The sequence below is a fragment of the Pantherophis guttatus genome, chromosome 1, assembly GCF_059756535.1.
Source record: "Pantherophis guttatus breed Tessera chromosome 1, ASM5975653v1, whole genome shotgun sequence".
NCBI classification, from domain to species: domain Eukaryota; kingdom Metazoa; phylum Chordata; class Lepidosauria; order Squamata; family Colubridae; genus Pantherophis; species Pantherophis guttatus.
The window spans coordinates 274,340,016-274,362,487 of NC_142063.1; the positions used below are offsets into that span (position 1 = coordinate 274,340,016).

General features: G+C 39.1%; 1 long non-coding RNA gene across 1 annotated transcript; it reads left to right on the forward strand.

The window, feature by feature from the left end:
- The first annotated feature begins 11,043 nt into the window (after positions 1 to 11,043).
- On the forward strand, positions 11,044 to 21,572 carry LOC117671460 (uncharacterized). Its single transcript, XR_004592891.3, has 3 exons — positions 11,044 to 11,162; positions 17,208 to 17,245; positions 17,925 to 21,572. It is a non-coding gene; the product is annotated as an uncharacterized LOC117671460 (long non-coding RNA).
- The last annotated feature ends 900 nt before the right edge of the window (positions 21,573 to 22,472 follow it).

Sequence of the window (22,472 nt, forward strand, 5' to 3'; positions counted from 1 at the left end):
GATTTTGCACCTGTACTTTGTGCAATTATATAGCTTTATCTACCCCTATTACCACTGTAGGCTTATTTTACTTTTTGAAGCTCATATCAAATCAGATCAGCTTCATAATTTGGGCAACTCAGTTCAACACCCTCACGTACAGTATCACTGCAGTCTGTTTTAGCCGGGAACATTTACAAAAGGAGAAAACAGGAGGGCAGGATATTAATAATAGCAATCAAATCAGCTGAAAATTGTTTGGACAATTTGCATCCGTTTGTCTTCTTAAGCTGGATAGTTCGGTACACATTACAAGCCTTCGTTACCAAAAGTCACTTAAAATATTTAGATCCCAGACAAACAGTGCCAAGTATTTCCCTAACAAATGTAGCAATTTAATAAACATATGTAGCAATGGAGCATTTATGATTAGATGCATGCTGTTGTCTTTTCCTGAGAAAAAGCAATGATAGTAAGTAACTGCTTCCCCCCTATTCTCCAAAAAGCTAAAAAGGTCATGTTGAGGTTTAAATGGAAATTGGTGGGGATTGCAATAGAATAGAATAGAATAGAATAGAATAGAATAGAATAGAATAGAATAGAATAGAATAGAATAGAATAGAATAGCCCTGTCTAAGCGGTTTACAGAGTCAGCATATTGCCCCCAACAATCTGGGTCTCATTTTGCCCACTTCAGAAGGATGGAAGGCTGAGTCAACCTTGAGCCTGGTGAGATTTGATCTGCCAAACTGCTGGCAGCCATATAGAATAGAATAGAATAGAATAGAATAGAATAGAATAGAATAGAATAGAATAGAATAGAATAGAATAGAATAGAAAATAGAAAAGTTCATTGTGTAATAATTATATTTGTGGGGATAAAACTGATCCACTGTGTTTCTGTAAATAAAGATATTGATGTGTGGGATATATTGCAACAATACTAAACAACTATATCCTATTACATGTGTTATGTGCGGCAACTCCCCTCTACGCACACACTTTAATACTACATGGGGGATATTTCTCATGTTAATAAATTAATTTTCCCACCCATACATGTAGTCCTTGACTTACAACCGCAATTGAGTCCCAAATTTCCATTGCTAAGCAAGACGGTTGTTAAGTGCATTTTGCCCCATTTTATGTCCTTTCTTGCCACAGTTGTTAAGTGAATCACTACAGTTGTTAAGTTAGTTTTTGTTAAATGAATCTGGCTTTCCCTTTGACTTGGCTTGCCAGAAGGGCGCAGAAGGTGATTGCATGACCACAAGACACTGCAACCGTCATAAATACATGACAGTTGCCAAGCTTCCAAATGTTGATCACATGACCATGAAGATGCTATAATGGTCATAAGTGTGAAAAATGGCCATAAGTCACTTTTTTCATTGCCGTTGTAGCTTTGAATGGTCACTGAACAAATGGTTGTAACTCCAGGGAAGAACTGAAAAATTGAATATACAGAACATACAGTATGCTTATTATGGGCGCTACTGCCTTTCTTTAAATGAGATCTCACATTTAATGTTGAGATGGAAATCTTCTAATTTTTTCCTTTTAGACTTACTTGAAACTCCTACATTAAGATTAGTGTCTGCTGGTTGCAGAAAAAGATTCTTTTAAGTTTCCCATATGAAATGATGGTATTGTGCTGTCAGCAGTGGTGGTATTCAAATTTTTTTACTACTGGTTCTGTGGGCGTGGCTTTGTGGGCGTGGCATGGCTTTGTGGGCGTGGTGTGGCTTGACGGGCATGGCAGGGGAAGGATACTGCAAAATCTCCATTCCCGCCCCACTCCAGGGGAAGGTTACTGCAAAATCCCCATTTCCTCCCGATCAGCTGGGACTCAGGAGGCAGAGAATAGATGGGGGTGGGGCCAGTCAGAGGTGGTATTTACCTGTTCTCCGAACTACTCAAAATTTCCGCTACCAGTTCTCCAGAACTGGTCAGAACCTGCTGAATGCCACCTCTGGCTGTCAGGCCTGTTTTTGTTTTATTTTATATGGAAGACAGCTTTTAAAAAAAGCTGATCGGAATGATTTCAAATATTAGTACACTTAATTTGGATGCTAGCCTTATCTACTGAAGAATAGAAAGTGGTTCTACAAGGAGAAAGTCTTGTTTTACTCATTAAATTTCTTCTGCATAGCTTATTCTCTGAATTTATTGAGTCTTATGCTTAAGAACATAGCACATATTGATTAGCTGAGTACTCTGAATGTTCTTAGATTTCTCACAATAAAGTTGGTGAAGAAAGCAAGCATTTTGAACCTTCAGCAGAAGGCTTTTATCATTCTAATTCCTGTTAAGATTTTTAAAATGTTACCTTACTGGGGGGGGGAAGGAAAATTAAAAAAGGAGTTAGGAAAAGCAAAATTATGAGTGAAGTAAACATTATTACAATCAACTGTTGATTAAGAATCTTTATTAGAGATGCCTTTCTAGAATTGGGTTATCAACAGCTCTTTATCTTTTCTTAAAGGAAGCGTTTAGGAAGTTAAAACCACCCTTTTTCATGAATGATCTGTTTCACAGAGCTTAAAGCTAGGACAAGCACTGCTGCAGTAAATCCTTCTCTTGCCATAATGGAGTAATGTAAGCAACATTGGGCTGCCGTTTAAACAATTCCCAGTGTGTGGCATAGCCGGTGCAGTTTGAAATGGCTCTGTCTAAACAGAAACAGATGTTTGAACAGCAGAGCTGTGCAGAAGTAATTCTTCAAACGGTAGATTAAAACATCTGCCTGGAGCATCCGATGAGGCCCAACAGGCAGCAGCCACCTCAGCTGGGCCTGCCACTCACACAAGCCTGTAGCAACTAGCATGGAGGGAGAGGGAAGACTCTTTTGGGGGAGGTAGCACCCTGATACCAGCATCCTTGCTCTTCTCGTGCCTTTTCCTTCATTTAGGAAATAAGTCAACTTCCTTTGACTGAAAGGCTGCCCTAGATGGTGTGGTGGTGACTTTTTCCAAGTGGGGAAAGCCAAAGCCCATTCAGAAGGAATAAGGGATAACATGGGTGCCTTACTTTTCTGTAAGGCTTTTGCTCCTTAAACCACCCCAACTCTCCAAAAAAATAGAAGTGGGGATAACATTGTTAGTCTCACTTACTCTAGGAGAGGGAGTTCTGAGGGGCCCAAAAGGGAACTAGCCATGCTGGTTGTACTGCTAAATGATTTAGAAGATTGTAATTCAATTTCCTAAAATTCCATACAACTGCAAATTACATTATTGTTCCTTAGCTTTCAATAGTTGTATTTATTAATAAGAAATTACCTTTCTCCACACTGATGGACATCTATTTCAGGGGTGGGCTGCTGGAGGTTCGCAGGGGTTCAGGAGAACCTCTAGCTAAGATTCTGTGCAGTTCGGAGAACCCACAAATCTCACTCCTGGCTGGCCTCGCCCACCCTATCCTGCCCTTCCCAGGAGTCCCCATGCAGCCCATTTTGGATGCAGGTAAGTGCAGGGCATGCGCAAAGACTTGGGGAGGATGAAAAACAGGCCTACCATTTCCAGCCTCCAGAGGGCCTCCGGAGCCTGGGGAGGCCGTTTTTGCCCTCCCGGAGGCTCAAGAAAAGCCTCAGGAGCCCGGGAAGGGCAAAAATGCCCCCCCCCCCGATGGTGCAGGAGGCTGACTAGGCCACATCCACCATGGCTACGCCTATCCAGCAACCGGGCAGAGAACCCCTTGCTAAAATTTTTGAAGCCACCCGTGATCTATTTTATATCATTCCATACTACTGAAGCAGATTTGACTTTTGATTAGTCCATGAACCTATAAGTCTTAGCTATAGCTTTTCGTACCTAGATGTCAGGGACTCTGAAGATATTCAGATCAATGGAATTCACTTACAAAGTTTCTTTCATAGCAATGTTTGGGAGCAGACAATGTGGTATCCTCACAACTAAAAGTGGGCAGGCTTCCAATCTTTCATGTGACTTCCAAAGAGCCCATTACCACAACAGCTAACAATCAATGGAATGTTTTTCACCATTTGGGGAAAACTGCAAAAAGTTGTGAAAGTCTGAAAACAGGTTTATCACTTAAAAAGAAAGAAAACCACTCAAATCCCCACCATCACCAACTTCCCCCAAAAGAGGAAGTCCTAGATATGCCCATCTGGGTATATCTGGGTATCATTCACTTCCCCAAACGGTTAAAGGCAATCCCCAACCACAAAGTTTGGGCTGTTTCTCTCAGAGTTCCCGGCACTATTAATTATCTCAGTCAAGAGCTGAGGGCAGAGACATAATATACTAGAGATTATAGAGATGTGTTGCATCTATACTATATCTGTTCTTGCAGATATAGTAGTTCTAGAAAAAGCAAAATTAAATTTCTACTTTTTGAGGATGACCTTGGGTGGTGTCAGAAAAAGGGGGAAATGCTACCTCAATAAAATCTAAGGAGAAGCTAGGTAGAATGTAAATCAGCCTCACACAAAGGCTGGGTAGGGAGATGGATACACATCGTGAAGACATGGCCTTAAAAAGAAGTTGCCAAGCCATTGCATGATCATTCTGTACTTATGTGCAAGAGGGACACAACCTAAATTTATGCCTGCTGCAATATATTTGAATGACACAAAAGGCCATCAGGCAAGCAGTCAGGCGAGACTCATCTTCAAAAGTGCTATTCTATTAACAGGCAACACTATGGACTTCTAATCAAACAAGTAATTGCTTAATTAAAAGTAATTTAATTTAAAAAATAAATAAATAAAAGGAATTATTGAGTCTGTCATTTGCAACTCTATAACTGTCTGGTTTGGTTCTGCAACCCAACAAGACAGAAACAGACTTCAGAGGATAATTAAAACTGCAGAAAAAACAATTGCTACCAACCTGCCTTCCATTGAGGACCTGTATACTGCACGAGTCAAAAAGAGGGCTGTGAAAATATTTACAGACCCCTTGCATCCTGGACATAAACTGTTTCAACTCCTACCCTCAAAACAACGCTATAGAGCACTACCCACCAGAACAACTAGACACAAGAACAGTTTTTTCCCGAATGCCATCACTCTGCTAAACAAATACTGTAATTCCCTCAACACTGTCAAACTAGTTACTAAGTCTGCATTACTATTAATCTTCTCATCGTTCCTATCACCCATCTTCTCCCACTTATGACTGTATGAGTGTAACCTTGTTGCTGGTATCCTTAAGATTTATATTGACTGTTTCCCTATGACTATCATTAAGTGTTGTACCTTATGATTCTTGATGAATGTATCTTTTCTTTTATGTACTCCGAGAGTGTATGCACCAAGACAAATTCCTTGTGTGTCCAATCACCCTTGGCCAATAAAGAATTCTATTCTATTCTGTTCTAACATGATCAATTCACTGTTGTTGTTTTACATCAGAAGACAGCTGTAGATGAAATACATGAAATATTACTTCATTATTTATTTTATGTGCTGAAATATACGTATGTAAGGGATATGGTACTTATCTGAATGTGGTCTCTGTTGGCATTTGAACATAGGAGAAAATGTAGTACTGAGTACTTTGACAAGTATCATCTCTCATGATGATTTCTGTGGGAATAGGCAGCTTCTAGAGTTTTTCAAACTTCTTCAAGGAGATTCTTTTCTCCATTCTGCCTTGATCTTCAGCTCAAAAGAGGAGGACGGAAAGGCACACCCAGTTTTGTAAATTGGTTTTCCGATTCTATAAAACTAAGTACTGCGCTCTCCTCATCTATATAATAAGCTAGTTTGAGGTCCTCTTAGTCACAGAACATAGTGAGACATTGGGCTTCTGCTCAAAATCTAATTACGTTCTATACAGATGTTGCCAATGGACAAAGAACATTGAAATATGGAATGAGGAAGATGAGACAACAAAGAGAAACAATGAAATTAGCTACAGTTATAGGAGCGAGTCTTTTGGAAGCCAAAAAGTCATAATAATTGAGTTTAGAAAGGCCTAGGATATTCTGTTGACGTTCTCTCTCCCTGTTGTGACCCGTCTATCCATGAGCCCCAACAAGAGGCATACACTAGTGGAGGAAGAGTTGGTTTTATTCATTATTTAAATTGGCAATCAGCTTTTCATTCCTAAGAAATGTCCTCAATGTCAGACCTGGAAGCCATCTTTCTACCTTTGTGCCTTCAGGCTTCAGGCCTGCCACAAATTCTCCTGTGGGAAAACGGGAGGGGGGATTGTATAGAGTGAAGAGGATATGTAGTCAAAATAAAATTCTTTATAGAAAGTCAAGGCCGTTGTGCCTTGCAGCTTTGTGGAAAAGAATGAGGAGGTGTCTTCTGTTTTGGAGGGTACCTGATTGACCATGTGGTGGACATGTGGGTGCAGGGGGAAGGGACTTGGACTTTCTTTTGGGTGTGGAAAACCAGGAAGCTCTCAGATTCGAGTTTTCCCAGATGTGCCAATATGACATCTCTAATAAAAGTTAGCTGTGAGGAACTTCAAGCCTTGGAGTTTGATTTCATTGGGGTTGTTATTTGGAACCCTGACATTAACCCAAATCCCCTTTCAACCTAAGGCAGCTCCCCCGAGCTTCGGGATGCTGTCCGGGGTCCTGAGCCCCAAGCGTCGACCCGATACCAGGCGGTGCGAAGACTCAGGGAAGATTGACACTCAATCTGTAAATCAAGCTCAATATGTCCATATTTCATGATCATATCTAGTTTCTGCTGTCATAAAGATTTAGTTGACCATAGCAGTTTTTTGAATAGCCAAGCTGAATAACCTCATTTATGCTAGCGTAATAATGGTCTTCCCTTGTGTACTCTCATTGTGAAACCTTCTGACTGTGTACAGCAATTGATAAACAAAGCTGCTTTGGCTTTTGGAAAAAGCCATTTGTAACTGCTTTCATGCTGCCCTTGCCAAATTGAACTGGATTCCGTTTTTTTAGAGAACAGGTGCCCTCATTACTAAAACCACTTAGCCCCAGTGGCACTAAATGGATTTCTTTGCGCACCCCCCCAAAAAAAAGGATGCAGAGAAGTTGTTGTTTCTAGTTAATGGAAGGGGTGTGTGGAAGTGCTGGGCAACACCGGTGTGTGTGTGTGTGTGTATGTGTGTATCCTATAGTAAGATCAACATTTGGCTTCCATCTAGGGAGCTAGAAAAGGAGATCATAAGTACACTCTGCTGATATTTTTTCTTCTTAGGGGTTAAAGCTTATATCAAAAAGAACTATACATGTATGATTCTGTTCTACATCTAGCAAAGAAGTAGTAGCTGGTATAAGAAACATCACCACCAACAATAACAGGTTTACCAATAATCAAGCAGATCAATTATTTTTACTCCGGAGTTTGTAGCAGGGGTGAAATCTACTTACCTTCCTACCAGTTCAGAAGTGCACGCGCCCCACAGGCATGCTCGCTTCACTCATGCACGTGCTCACTTTGCTCGCTTTGCTAGTTTCACTCGTGTGTGCATGCATCACATGCATGCATGGACCCTCTGCACATGTGCAGACCCTTCTGCGCATGTGCAGAGGGTAAAAAACAGATTACTTCCTGGTTAAAACTAGGAAGTAATGATGAGTGGGTGGGTGGGCGGAGCCTCGCGCTGCCATTGCTACCGGTTCTCCAAACCACCTGCCGCCATCGCTACCAGTTCGGCCGAACCACTCTGAAACAGTAGCATTTCACCCCTGGTTCGTAGCTATTTGCATGTCTGCTCTTGGTTTTTTTAAATAACATCTCTCTCCTTTACAAACCTAAGAGCCCAAACATGAAACTGCAATTATTTAGATTAACTCACTTACATGCACACTCTTCTTATTTTTTAAAACATTCATTAATAATATTGGATTCTTAATCCATGGTTGGCCTAATAAACAAAGCTGCGGTGACATTTACTGGGGAATAAACCATGAGTTTGAGTGTGTGTGAGAGAGAGGAACAGAGAGAACACTTAATATTTTCTTTACTCAACTATTTTTCTTGGGAATTTTTCCTTTCCCAACCGTTGCTTAGCAGTTCTGGCTCTGAGCTTCTAGGAAAAAATTCTTAGCACCACACACTCAAAAGACATTGTGCAACATCTCCGGTTATTTCTCCCATAAAATATATTTGTTTTCTGGAAAGCCCATTAGGGAAGAAGTAGAAAATGATGACTAATGATGAACCATGGAGTAGGATATTAAGATCTTTCAAAATATCTACAAACAAAATAGAGTATTAGTAATAATGAAAAGGCCTGATTAAATCAAATGGAGAAGCAAATGGGGGTCAGAATTGGGATGAAAAGAAGGAAAAATATTGTTCACTATTTCTTTTCCACTACAAATGCCCACAGTGATTCAAAATCCCATGTTTGTTGCTGCAAAATCTATCCACATCCATAAAAATACAAACCGAAGGAAATAGATTATAATGATGTGTGTAACCCAAAACTTTAGAGCAAATCACTTCGCTCTCAGGCTACTCATTATTTGGATCTTGTACAATGAAACTGCCTCTTTCTTTCTGGGTGAGTCAACATCCCCATTTTTTAAAAAATCAAGTTTTAATCATACAATTCTGAGAATAGAGAGGAGGGAAGCTGCTTTACCACAGCAATGCAGGGCTTTACGAGGTTTAATAAGCAATATAACTTTTGGGTTATCTTCTTCCTAATGGCACTGTGATCATATAGTGTTGTTGGTTGCTCTAACCCACATCGGCCATCAAGGTTAATAAGAGGGTCATGAAAACAGCAATTATTTAGGGTACCAAAATAGCTGGAGCTTGCTTGGTTTTTACAATATTTTACAGCTACTAAAGAGTCGTGGTGGCACAGTGGTTAGAATGCAGTATTGCAGGCTACTTCTGCTGACTGCCGGCTGCTTGCAATTTGGCAGTTCGAATCTCACCAGGCTCAACGTTGACTCAGCCTTCCATCCATCCAAGATCAGTAAAATAAGAACCCAGATTGTTGGAGGCAATATGCTCACTCTGTAAACCGCTTAGAGAGGGCTGTAAAGCACTGTGAAGCAGTATGTAAGTTTAAGTGCTACTGCTACTGCTATTTGTTTATTTGATTTGAGGGGCTGCTCATTTTGCTGCAGTGACTCAAGATGGCTAACCAGACATAAAAGGCAATCCCAAAATAAATAAATAAAAAATAGGACATAAACCACTACCGGTTCTGAGTAGTTCAGAGAACTAGTAGTGGAAATTTTGAGTAGTTCGGAGGACCAAAAATGCCACCTCTGGCTGCCCCCAGAGTGTGGAGGGAACGGGGATTTTGCAGTATCCTTCCCCTGGAGTGGGGTCAGGGGTGAAATCCAGCAGGTTCTGACAGATTCTGGAGAATCGGTAGTGGAAATTTTGAGCAGTTCGGAGAACCGGTATCAAAAATTTTGAGTAGTTTGGAGAACTGGCAAATACCATGTCTGGCTGGCCCCAGAGTGGAGTGGGAATGGAGATTTTGCAATATCCTTCCTCCAAGAGTGGGGAGGGAATGGGGATTTTGCAGTATCCTTCCCCTGGAGTGGGATGGGAATGGGGATTTTGCAGTATCCTTCTCCTGGAGTGGGGTGGGAATGGAGATTTTGCAGTATCCTTCCCCTGCCGCGCCCACCAAGTCACACCCACCAAGCCACACCACGCCCACCAAGACATGCCCACAGAACTGATAGTAAAAAAATTTGGATTTCATCACTGAGTGGGATGGAATGGGGATTTTGCAGTATCCTTCCCCTAGATTGGGGTGGGAATGGAGATTTTGCAGTATCCTTCCCCTGCCATGCCCACCAAGCCACACCCACCAAGCCATGCTCACAGAACCGGTAGTAAAAAAATTTGAATTTCACCACTGCATAAACCTCTACAAAAACAGCTGAGGTTAAAAACCAATTTACAATAAACACAGATTTACAACCACGCAGGCTCTAAATCCCAAAGACTTGGATTTTTTTTCGGACTTGTACACTTAAACCTGAATATAATGTATGAATCCAATATAAATTAATTTTAAAAGCAAACTGTATACCTGAGGGTTACAGTATGCCATGAAGCCTGTCTGGGAATGCACTGAAATTCTCAAATGAACTGATCACTCAAAAAGTGTTTGGGGAATCAATTCTTCTTCAGTCACAATGCTGATGGTTGTGATGGTTTTTAAAAAGGAATAAATCCACTGAATTCCTTAGCAATTCATTTCTAATTGTTCTGATGGTCACAGCCCTAGAAGTTTTAGAAAAAAAATACCTTTATGATAGCATCCATTCTCTGGAATGCATTCTTGCTTTAATGCCTTGCAAAACTTGCAAAATGTGTAATGGGGTCCAGGAAGTGTAGATTCAATAGCAAAGGATGGGTAATGATAGATATGGAAAGATTAACAATAGCTATTATTTTAAGGGTTGTGAAGTCAATCACAGGAAGCAAAAAGAACAGCAAGCCTTGATATACGTTAAAATCAGCAAATGTATTATGGATAAATGTTTATGGATCACTATCCATAATCTTGTATAATCAGTTAAGGTGACCAACTTTTTTACAATAAGAAGGAGGACACAAATAAATTGAAGAAAAAAAATCGTAAATAAGTAAACAAAGCCACTTGTGCGTGGTGCACTCTCTCAAAACAATTCTCCTGTGCGGAGCACATGCATCTCATAATCGCGTCTCGCTACACTGTACCGAGCCTTGACGAATCGTCATGTCAAATACAAATACGTCACATCACACGCAACGGATCGGTTCGGCATCGATCGAATACGGAGATTTACAGATTAGTCTTCAAATATTGAAAAGGAGGACATGTAGGAGGACACTTTTCAAGAGAGGACAGAACTTACAAAAGAAGAACTGTCCTCCTAAAGTGATTTACAGAGTCAAGATTATTAAGATTACCAATTGTCTTCCTAAGGAGGACAGTTGGTAACTGAAATGTATTGGCTTGATCAATGACGATGGACAATGCGAAGATCATGTAATTAACCGTTTATTAACAACAGCTGTGCTAAGTGCCACAGCTATAACTGAAACTGCTTGGAACTCTGACAGCTCTTATATAGCCAGCTGTCAGGTGGTTTAACCGATCAACGAACAGAACGTTACTTTAACCAATCAACAAACAGAATGTTACTTCCTACTTCAGCAGACTTAATACATTGCACCAACCTTAATAATCTTGACTCTGTAAATCGCTTAGAGGGGGCTGTAAAGCACTGTGAAGCGGTATATAAGTGTAAGGGCTATTGCTGTAAGTACTACCTTCACATGTGGGCATTGGAAATATCATAATTTTATGTTTTATCTATTTTATTTATTTATCAAAATTATATAACCACTCGTCTCACTGAAGATCACTTGCAGCTGTACACAATTTATAAAAATATAAAAACAGCAAATACATTTTAAAAAAAACACCATAGTAATAAATTTCCTAAAACTAAAATTACAATCAAAGTGAAGGGAGAGTTAAGAATTGCCTCAGTAACGAAGACATCTAGATAAATATCTGGTTCCAATGGCAGCCCCAGGCCTGGTCATAAGTACTTTGTTAGAAATCATTTTAATGAAACAGAAAATCCCTAGTTCAATCGCTAACTCTGTTTGTATTCAGTTTGTTGAGTAAGGCACACGGGATTGGGTCTGCAAACATACCAAGCCATAAACCAAGTAGGATTGATGCAACGTGTCAGGCCAAAACTAACCAGAACACAATGGGATTTAGGACAGTGTGAGAATCAGGCCTCTACATGGTCAGTCGTGTAGATGGAAATACAGCAGTGTAACAATATTGTTTGTTCAATTCACAATGAATGTGAATTGTGCAATGAGTAACCAACATCAGATTAAATAGAATAAACCCTCACTGCTTGTAATGTTAATAGGATTGCAATGATTACAATTATTTACATAAAGTGTACACAATTTGAGGCCTGGGGTCTCCAGAGCCTCTCTAGCAATGGCTGCCAAATTTAAAGTTTAATGTGAGAGAAAAATAAGTGGATTATATAAGTACACAATTATCATATTAACCGTAAAAATCTATTCCTGCTGACTGATGTAGATGGACATGTAATAACACAAGTTTCATTGTTTGCAATGATTTCAAGAAAGATACAAAATGCAGATGTTGACAGATAGTGTTATTAGTTTTAGACGGGCTGAATTTAGTTGATATGAACTGTTAGAATTTTACATGAGTTTTGCTAAATGCTAAAATAAAACCTGTTTACTTTGCAAATAAATGTATTACTGATAATAATATTAACTGTTAATGACTTAATATGCCATATAATAGAGCTAATGTGGTTACTTGCTTGTTCTGTTCCATTCTTGAAATGCAACCTTACCATGCCATTCAAAAATCAAATGGGCCGTCCAGCTAGAAAAAGGTGACATGTTGCTGATTCATTCAGAGAAGTACAGCAAGAGATCTTCTCACATTCTATTACTTGCTTGGTTTCTGAAACATCCTTACATCTGTCAAACATCCTTGAGCCAAGGGCAATGTCTGGAGACCCCAACCATGTGGTTTTCTCAGCGGCATTGTGGACCTAGCCTTTTGACTTAGCCATTTTCCAAGGTATTCTTCTGACTTCCCAATATCGTTTGTCAAGTAATCATTTTCAATCTCTATTGATTACAAAAATCTCCAGCAGCAAAAGTGTTAATTATACAACTACCCAGAGCTAAGCCAGTTACCCCAAATACTACCTTACTAGCTTTTCAAAGTTATTATGAGGCCCAGAAAGAGGAAAGGGTTAGGAACAGAAAGAGTTTGGAGGGACAAACCCAGCAAGTGGTATCTGAAACTTCCATTAACTTTGCTGTTGCATTCTTTGCAGAGTTAATTACAAATCAGTTTAATTGTCCTTTCACTCAATAACTTCCTAATCTCTCCAAGATTTACTACTCAGCAGGCTGCAGAGTTATATTTTATCACTTCTGGTTCCATTAGCCACATAGGGTTTGCTTGAAACCTGCTTCCTCCTTTTCCCTTTAGTTTTAATAATTACATTGATTCGAACTGACTCCAGGAGAGACTCCATTTGGAGCGCTCCTCATCTTCCCTCCCTTTCAGTCTGGTTCTCACACTGCAAGGTCACACAATGGCAGCTTCTGTGCCTCTGTAGTTTGCCTTCCAGTCACACCATGACAAATTGTGCAGTGAAACATGATTGTGCAAAGGACAAGGAAAAAAGTGATGGGAGAGGGAGATTGCTACTGATGAAAGAAAAATGGTATCCTACTAAAAAGTAAAAGTAAAAAAAAAAAAGCTTCTTGAAAAATTAAAAAATTAATTATGGAATCTAGAAAATCTTACTTACGTGGCCCCAAATAAAAATAGTTCTGGTGGCATTTTCCACCTAACAAATTTATTAAAAGTGCGTCAGTGCGTCCCAGCACTGACAGTATAAACATTTATGAGCTAGGTCACTGATGGTTAACCTTTTTGGTGCCGAGTGCAAAAAACGCTTGCGGGGGCGTGTGAATGCACACGTGCTGGGGGGCTGGAATGCACCTGCCCATGTCAGAACCCTCAAAATGCAACGTGAGCCCCCCCCATGCATGCACCCCACCCCACCCCCGTTTTGGCTTCCAGGTTGGTGCAGGAGGCTTTCCAGGCCCAAAATGGGGCATGGGGAAGCCCCATTTTGGCCCCCGAAAGCCTCCTGCACCAACCTGTACCACCCCATGCATGCGCCTTGCCCCCCGCACATGCATGTGTACGTCCCCCCATGCACCCCTCCCCCATGCATGTGCAGCAGAGACCCGAAGACCAGCTTGCTGGCGGGAGATGCACACACACACGTGGTGGAGCTGGGCTGCGGCGACGGCTGGCATCCCCGCAAAGAGAGCTCTGCATGCCACCTGTGCCACATGTGCCATAGGTTCACCATCACACAGCTAGGTTCACTTCATTGAATGGCTAGATTGTTTATATGGATGCAGATTACATGTAAGAGAGGTTACAAGTACGTTATCAATTAATAATTGTGTATTAAAAACCCACTGTGTTTGTTGAGATTGTGTTTGTTGACCTTCTGAGATTGCCCAGAACCATTTGTTGGTTTCTTGCTCAACGGGGCTGTTTAAGAGCCACTTTTTTAAAAGATTGTTTTGAAGTCTTCTATGGAGGTGTCCTGGTTGAAATGCTCTCGTGTTGCTTTATCCTTGTTTTGAGACCTGATGATAAATGTGTCTCCATTAATTATTTTGACAACCATTCATGGAAAACCTGAAATCTAAGAATGAATTCATTCTGACTTGAAAAAGAGATGTTTCCATGCTACCAGCTTCAAGTTATCAATCATGGAATGTTTGTGTAGTAAAACACATATGAACAACATATACAACACTAGTTCCTGAATATCTGCCTAGAGGTTGGTGTTGGCGGGAGAAGTGCTTTTACTTTTCTTGACACAGCTTTCCCCATAAGGTAGTATATGGTTTTGAAGGTCCAGAAACAGCTGTCTTTTTTTGGTTCTGTCACCAGTAATGTTGGTCTTCTTCCATCCTTAGGAGAATGAATTGTCCTGAATAGAAGTTTTTCAGGAATACCAAAAATTTCATACCCTTTCACAGGTTGTCTGTGTACATATATACTCCATTTCCAAGTGGCTGCAAGGGAAGGCACCTAAGAGGACATTTTCCATTGAGTTTTTTCAGACTAACCAAAAGCCAGGGAGATTTCAGAGTGATGGAAAGATGTACAAAACAAAGGAATCTCACCTTCACTAGTACCTCCACATTTCCCACAAGCTAATAGGCTCAACATATTATCAAGGGACATTCAAAATATATCTGCCTACAATCTGATAATAAGGTAAAAAACTAAAAACCTTATCTTGCAGAGGGAGAAAGTTTCTAACAAACTGAAAGATATATTTTGGCACAGCATTAATGTAGAGTCATTTGGACACTCATCAGATTTCCAGATGACACAAAACCTGGGGTGGGTGGGACTGCTAACATCTCAAAGAAAGACTCAAAGTTGAAAGCCACCTTGATAGACTTCACAATTGAACTCTTTCCAACAGTACACAGTTTAGATAGGAAAAAACAGATACAGATCTGTTACCACAGATATGAGGTAAGTGATATTTGGCTTGGTAGTAAAACTTGTGGGAAGACTTGGATGTCTTTATAAACTGCAGAATAAACACAAATCAGAAATATGCTGCAGCTGCCAAATAAGCCAATGCAATCTTGGGGTAGATCAACAGAAATATAGTATCACAGGAAGTCATAGTTCTGCTCTTTGCTGCACTGGTGAGATGAAATCTGGAGCACTGTGTTAGTTCTGATTGCTTCCATACATGAAGGATAATATGATTCTAGAAAGAGCACAGAGAAGAGATCAAAAATGGAAGCTTGGAGGCTAAATCTTATGAAGAATGGTTAAATGAAACGGATAAGTTTTGCCCAAAGAAGAGAAGCCTCAGAGGCAGGGGTGAAATGGTACTGCTTTGGTACCGATGCGATGGGTAGGGAGCGATGGCAGCGCGAGGCTTCGCCCACCCACCCAGTCATCACTACTTCCTGGTTTTAACCAGGAAGTAACCTGTTTTTTTACCCTCTGCGCATGCCCAGAAGGATTTGCGCATGTGCAGAGGGACCGTGCGTGCACTTCCGAACCGGTAGAGAAGGTAAGTAGATTTCACCCCTGCTCAGAGGGGATATAACAGAAGTGTTTCAATATTTGGAGGGCTGTCACAGCAAAGAAGGGATGGATTTATTCTCCAAAGTGTCCATCATTTTGGGGGGGGGAGAATAGATGGAATGTTTATAGCAGAAGTTTCAAATCTGAACCAAGGAAAAATTTCCTTCCTGCTAGAATAATGGAGGTTTTTAAGCAAAGGTTGGGCAGCTATTTGTGTGATATGAGGATTTTTGACCAGGGCTGAGATAGACTAGAAGACTTCCAACCTCTCTTCCAGCCCTTTAGGGACTATTCCAAATTGCAACAGCACTGAAAGAAGTGACTTATGACCAGTCTTCACACTTATGACCATCACAGCATCCTCATGTTAATATGATCAGATTATGGGTACTTGGCAACCAGCATGTACTTATGATGGTTGCAGCATCTTGCAGTATTGTCATCACCACTTATCAGTTTAAACATTTTTATAGGTTATAAGATAATATAAAGTACAAAAGTAAATAGGAAATCACAGTTGGGGGGAGGGAGAGAGAAAAGTGAGGAGGGACTGGGGAAAAGAAAAGAAGAAACGTTGAATTCCAACTCCCTTTGTTGCAGTAAAATAAAGCATTAACATCAAACCACAACTTTTTGTTTTTCCATAATAATACAAACTAGACATTTCTATAAAAACATATCAATCTAATCGGTAAAAATCAAAGTTTCAATTTTTTTTCTACTTCAAGCACAAAGTTCAGAAGCGGTCTCCCTGTGGAAACAAAAGTACTTATATTCTTTCCTTTAACCCAAACAGTCAGTTTAGCCATTTCTGCCAACTCCATCAGCTTCTGTAGCCATTCGTCCATAGTGGGAATCGAAATGTCCTTCCATTTTTGTGCATACAATAGTCTTGTTGCTATCAACATATGTAAGATCAAAGTTCCAGGGTTTTTTTCTCCAAGTCTTTTTCCATTAAACCCAAAAGAAACGTTTCTGGTTTCATTTTTATTTTCATTTTAATAATTTTTTGTATTATAATATGAATCTTACTCCAAAATTTCTTTGTTTTATCACATGTCTATCATAAATGATAAAAAGTTCCTTCTTTGCTTTTACACTTCCAACATTCATTTGAAATACCTTTATACATTCTAGATAACTTATCCAGTGTTAAATACCAGCGATACATCATCTTATAAAAATTTTCTTTTAAATTATAATTTAGTGTAAGTTCTAAACCTTCAGTCACATATTTTCCCATTTATGGGAAAAACCTTTTATGACCTGGGTTCACTTAACAACCATAGAATTCACTTAACAACTGCAGTAAAAAAAACTGTGGCCAAAAAAAAAAAAAAAGAGGACTAGCTGTATATCCCTAGATCTTTTTATTTGATAAAATATTTGCTTTTGCTTTTCTTTCATTCTGCCTTTTAACTTATCTTTTAATTTATTTATTTTTTTGCTTTATCTCTTTTGCACACGGACGATCCTAAAAGTGCTAATTGAAGAGTAATGTAGAAATTTGTTAACTAATCACAAATGAGTAATTTTGCTGCAGCTATTGCATTTTCTGTAACATAGAAAAGGAAGTAAGGGACATTATGGAGAAGCCCATTTTTTCCTCTCTCTTTTTTTTTTTCTTTGCAGACTGCTGACTAAGGACAGGATAGGATGAAAAACGAACAGTAAGTTTGCTTTCTACTCCTTATCCATAATGTGATGTGCTGAAGGGGAAGAGTTGATGTTTATTAGCACAGATTGCCAGTTTTTAAATTTTTCTTGGTTTTAACCCAAACAGGCTCCTCACCAAGACAAACATACTTTGATGTAATGCAGTTGTGACTAATAGCATTTACATGAAGCTTCCCATTTCTGCTTCGGAAGAGAAAAGAAAACCTTGAAAATATTCCAGGGGAAACACTGTGTGCTCTAAAGTTCCTGATGGCTCCTGAGATACAGGGATCCAGGGCAGACCACTTCGCCGAATGTACCTTAAATAAATATGTCCCACAACTGCGGGACAAAACTGACATTCAGATCATAGTGTCACTGTGCCTTTGGCACATAAGCAGTGGAAAGAGGAAAAAAAATACATTTCTGTTCTCTTCCTCATACATTCCCAAGTACAATAGGAGACTCATTATTTAGCTTTTCAAGTATGGTGGGGGAGGGGCAGCCTGGACCCTCAGGACTTGAACTTGCCATTTTTTATGACCCCCTAAAGATCCTTCTGGCTTTACTGCCAAATTCCAAAGACAGAACTGAAAAATATTAGTAGCATGGTTTGCTGCTATGGCAAGGCAGGAAACATAAAAACTGTAGCATACTCCCTCAAAAAGACTTAATTTGTTTTTTTTTTTAAAGGCCTTTGCTTGAACCTTGGAAAATCTTGACATATATGAGATATTGCCTCACGCAGTGCTTCTCTACACATCACTCCAAAGATTGCCCATCTCGGTTCCTTAGGATGTTGAAGCATGCCTCCTAACATTCAGTATGATCCTAATTCATCTGGTCATGATGAGGTGCTACATTTTCATATCTTCACCAGAATCTTCACACCACACCATACCCATCAGTCGTCACCCAGGTTAAGAAGGACTGCAGTAATTACTATTCTTGGTTAGGGTGCTCAACAATAAGACAATGGGAATCCCTGTTCCTGAGGCAGCCAGTGGCACAAGCAAATGTCTGCATTGTACAGCGATCCATTGGATAGCCACATGGAATATCAGAGGAATGAGTCAAGGTAAATTAGACATTGTCAAACAAGAGATAATCAGGTTGGAAATTGTATCCTACAATGAGCTACACTGGTTGGACAATGGCTTTTTCCAGTCTGAGGATTTCACTGTCTATTATTCAGGACATGATACCAGGAAAACAAATGGAGTGGCATTTATTGTAAGCAAGAAATTTGCTAGAGCAGTGAAAGGCTTCTCAACTGTCAATGATCAAATTATGACCATCAGAATTCATGCCAAGCCCCTCAATATCACAATTATGGATAAGATCATCATCACTTTAACTAGTGTTTCAAAGTGGCTCCCTTAATAACTTTTTGGAGTGTAATTTTCATTATATTCTTCTTGGCACATCTATTGGGTACCACAGAATTCTGCTTAACAGGCCAACTTTATAAAGAAAGCTGCTTAAAATAAATCTGAATTAAACTCTAAAGTTTGCATCTTGTGCAACCCTAGGTAATATGCTTTCACATTGAAGTTCTATAGTGCAACAGAAGCTTATCATTTTACAATTCTTTTGAAATTAAAAAAGAGGTGCAGCTTTTTTTTAAAAAAGTAGCAATAATAAAGTGTTATTTATCTATGTTACATACTTCTAGAGTTGGAAAGATTTTAGCTGCATTTGAAATGCATGAATGCATGCGTATTTTTAAGTTACTATTGGATTTTGAGCAAGGATCTTAGATTTCATGGCTTATCTCTTTATTCAACATGTCAATTGCTCTCTTGCTCATAAAGACCCTGTCCTTCTACCAAGCAGGAATTGCTGACTGGAAACTTCCTAGACGAGAAATCAGATAATCAGAAAGAATCAGCCATAGCTTCATTCTTTATAAATCCCGAAGTCTATGTATTTCTCTTGAGAAATAAAACTGCTCCTTGGTTATTGTGCTCACCCAAGATGATACTTAATAGTAAATGAACTAGCAGACGCATTTGCAGAACCTGCTAAACTTGGTTAGTTTTAATTTTTGATTAGTTAGATAATTGGCTTGCTGCTTTTTTGCACCTTCGCAGGTAGCGTAAACACTTCTGCATAGGTTAGTTTATAATCTAGCATCTTGTGAAACTCCAGAAATTTAATCTGATTCATCAAATTAAGCATATTGAGCAAATGCATCCAAAGCTTGACAGATTGTGTCTCTCTGACACTCTTTGCCTCAGGCTTCTGTTTAATTGGTGGCCATGGACCCATTGATTGGACCACAAATTAGCCAATCACATTTTATCCAGCTTGCTACGCACACCCATCTCGAGTTATTAGTGTTCAAGGTTCCATGCAAAGCCAGAAAACTTGGTTAACTGAATAAGCCAGAACTAAGTCTATCTGAAGAAGGCAACCGTTATCTCTTGTTTCTTAGATCTCAGTGGAAAACATTGCGCATATAAAGCACCAGCAGATGAAGAACTGCTCCTCACAGTACCTTTGCAATGTTCACAGTATAACCTGATCCATTTTGATTCCAAAGTTCCTTTTTAAGACCAGCTAAACAAATTAAAATTTTACTGCACTGCAAGGCATTGGATACCAAAAATATTGTAAGGTTGAGAAAAATCTCTTTGTCTTTGCTAGTCGTTGCCACAGACAATGATTAATTATCAGCCTTTCACCGCTGGCTGTTCTATAGTCTCCTCCCTGCACGAATAAGTTTATTAATAGAAAGCGGCTTTGTTAGGAAACAGAGGCCTGGTGTCTTTTGGTAAAGCCTGAGCTGTAAAAGAGAAGCTTATTAACGTCCCAATATGCTTTGGATTACAGCCAAAGGATTTGCATCCTTGCATAACAGGATGCCTCAGAAAAGAAAAGCTCAATCTTTAAATAAACAAACAAATAAAAAGACAAGAAAGACCCTGAGCTCCACAGTGAGAAAAAACACATACACACAAACAGATTTCTTTTTCACTGGGATATATGAAAAGCTGATGCAGGGTTGTATGAAATGTTCTGACAAAAGTTTGCATAACTGGATATTTGTGTGAATCCGACAAGCAAGAATATTTGCTGTTCTATCTGACACACACACACACACACACACACACACACACACACACACACACACACACACCCCGGTATATGTTTCACATCAGAGAGGCCTTGCATTTGCAATCTGAATAAATTTTCTTTACAACATTTCTTTTTTCATCTGAGGTAGAAGTGAATGCTACTCATAGAAACCCAGAAAGTAAGCCAAACCTTTTACTGCAGTTCCATATGTGATGGTATATATAAATAAATAAGCCAAAAGATGTCCTTTCTATGTTCAACTTTAATATTGTAGCGCATTCTGAGGACTGCTTTGAGTATGTGCACATTTAAGATACACAAACGTAGTTCCATGCAAATGTAAGCAGTTGAAGACTTCTGTGAGGAAATTGGTTTAAGAAGATTTAACAATTTAAATAATCTGAGCATTGTTATAACTGGAGGAATGTTAAAAAGCTAATTTCAAGGCTGAAATACTATATGGTGGAATTGACAGTCTTGATATTCTTAACAGTGAAAATTAAGAAAACTATTTTAGATCAATATTTTCCATGTAAAATAAAATTTGTGCTGGAAAGAACAATTCATTCTTTGATGCTACTGTTTGGGGGAATGTAGCACTTGTTCTTACTTGCATTCCTGAGGAATTTATAAAAGTGGATTTTAAATGAATCGGATGTTGCAAAACTGACAATGAGAGTATTCTCTACTATAGTTTTGAACTTTTCTTGAAACTGTACTAGTTTTTTTCCCCTTTACCTTTAAAATTCTGGTGATATATTGGTAGATGGTGACAGCAATTATTAAATGGGAATCATCCTATTCCATTTTCATATTCCCTAATATTACAACACTTCTGTTATTTATTAGTTTCTTGCTGCTGAACAGGACACCTGAAACTTCTAACACTTAGCTGAACCTGAAATTTTTAGTTTGTTTAAATAAACGTAGGAAAAGCCTAGTTCATCAGTCAATTGAACAGCATTCTACTCTATTAAACTGTAATATATCAAGAGTTCTGCCATCAATGGGATTTGAGTGAAGTGACTTGAATTTGGCACTGAGGCAATACTTGTTCAATTCTGGAGGAGTTGTTCTGCTTATAATGTAATTTTCCAGGCCATTTCCTTTCACCTTTCCCATGTTTTTATTTATTTTTAATTTTGAAGTTGATTATTTTGTTAATACTATTACATGGAAGTATACTATTGTATGGAAGTGTACTAGTTTAACTTTTTCTTTAAAAATAAAATCAGGGAGACATTGTTGCATGATAATTATTAAGTAGAATGTACAGTACTTGTGTTTTTAAAGACCATGTTGTGAATATTTTCCTCCTGCCTTTATATATATATATATTTGGGAATAGTTTGGAAAGTAACCATAGCATATTCTTTCAAGGGTCATCCAGGTCAGCCACTGTGAATTCAAGATAAAACTTCATAACTTAAAAAAAAAGAAGTTGAGGCTTGGAGACTTGGGCTGAGATAAGCAGTCATCAGAGAGATAACAGATTTGTCTGACTTTGTGGTATTCAATAAATCATAACAAAACCTCAGAATACTGGAAACAGGCCAGAAGTTGATAACTTAGATTATAACTTCTACAATATTTTTGGAAAAGCAATGACATGTTTTCCTATCGCATTAATTCATTCTAAACTTTAGGTCGCCTCAAGCATGACCTATTTCTCTTTTTTCTATGCTGGGACTGCATGTGGCTTATTATTTCTGTTGAATAAGTTAACTAGCTTCCGCTTTATTCTGATAAAGGCTGTAATTCAGATCTTGCCTCACTGGCAATCTTGACAGCAAGAACTGTATCTTCCCACTGATTGATAAGCCACACTGGCAGGATTTACATACAGGTAATCCTCAATTTACAACCCACAACTGAGCCCAAAATCTCTGTGCTAAGTGAAACAATTGTTAAGTGAGTTTTGCCCCATTTTACAACCCTTCTTGCCACTGTTGTTAAATGAATCACTGCAGTTGCTAAGTTAGTAACATGGTTATAAAGTGAACCTGGCTTCCCCATTGACTTTGCTTGCCAAAAGGTCACAAAAGGTGATCACATGATCCCGGGACATTGCAGCCATTATAAATATGAGTCAGTTGCCAAGTGTCTGAATTTTGATAATTTGATCATGGGCATGCTGCTATGGTCAAAAATGGGGAAATT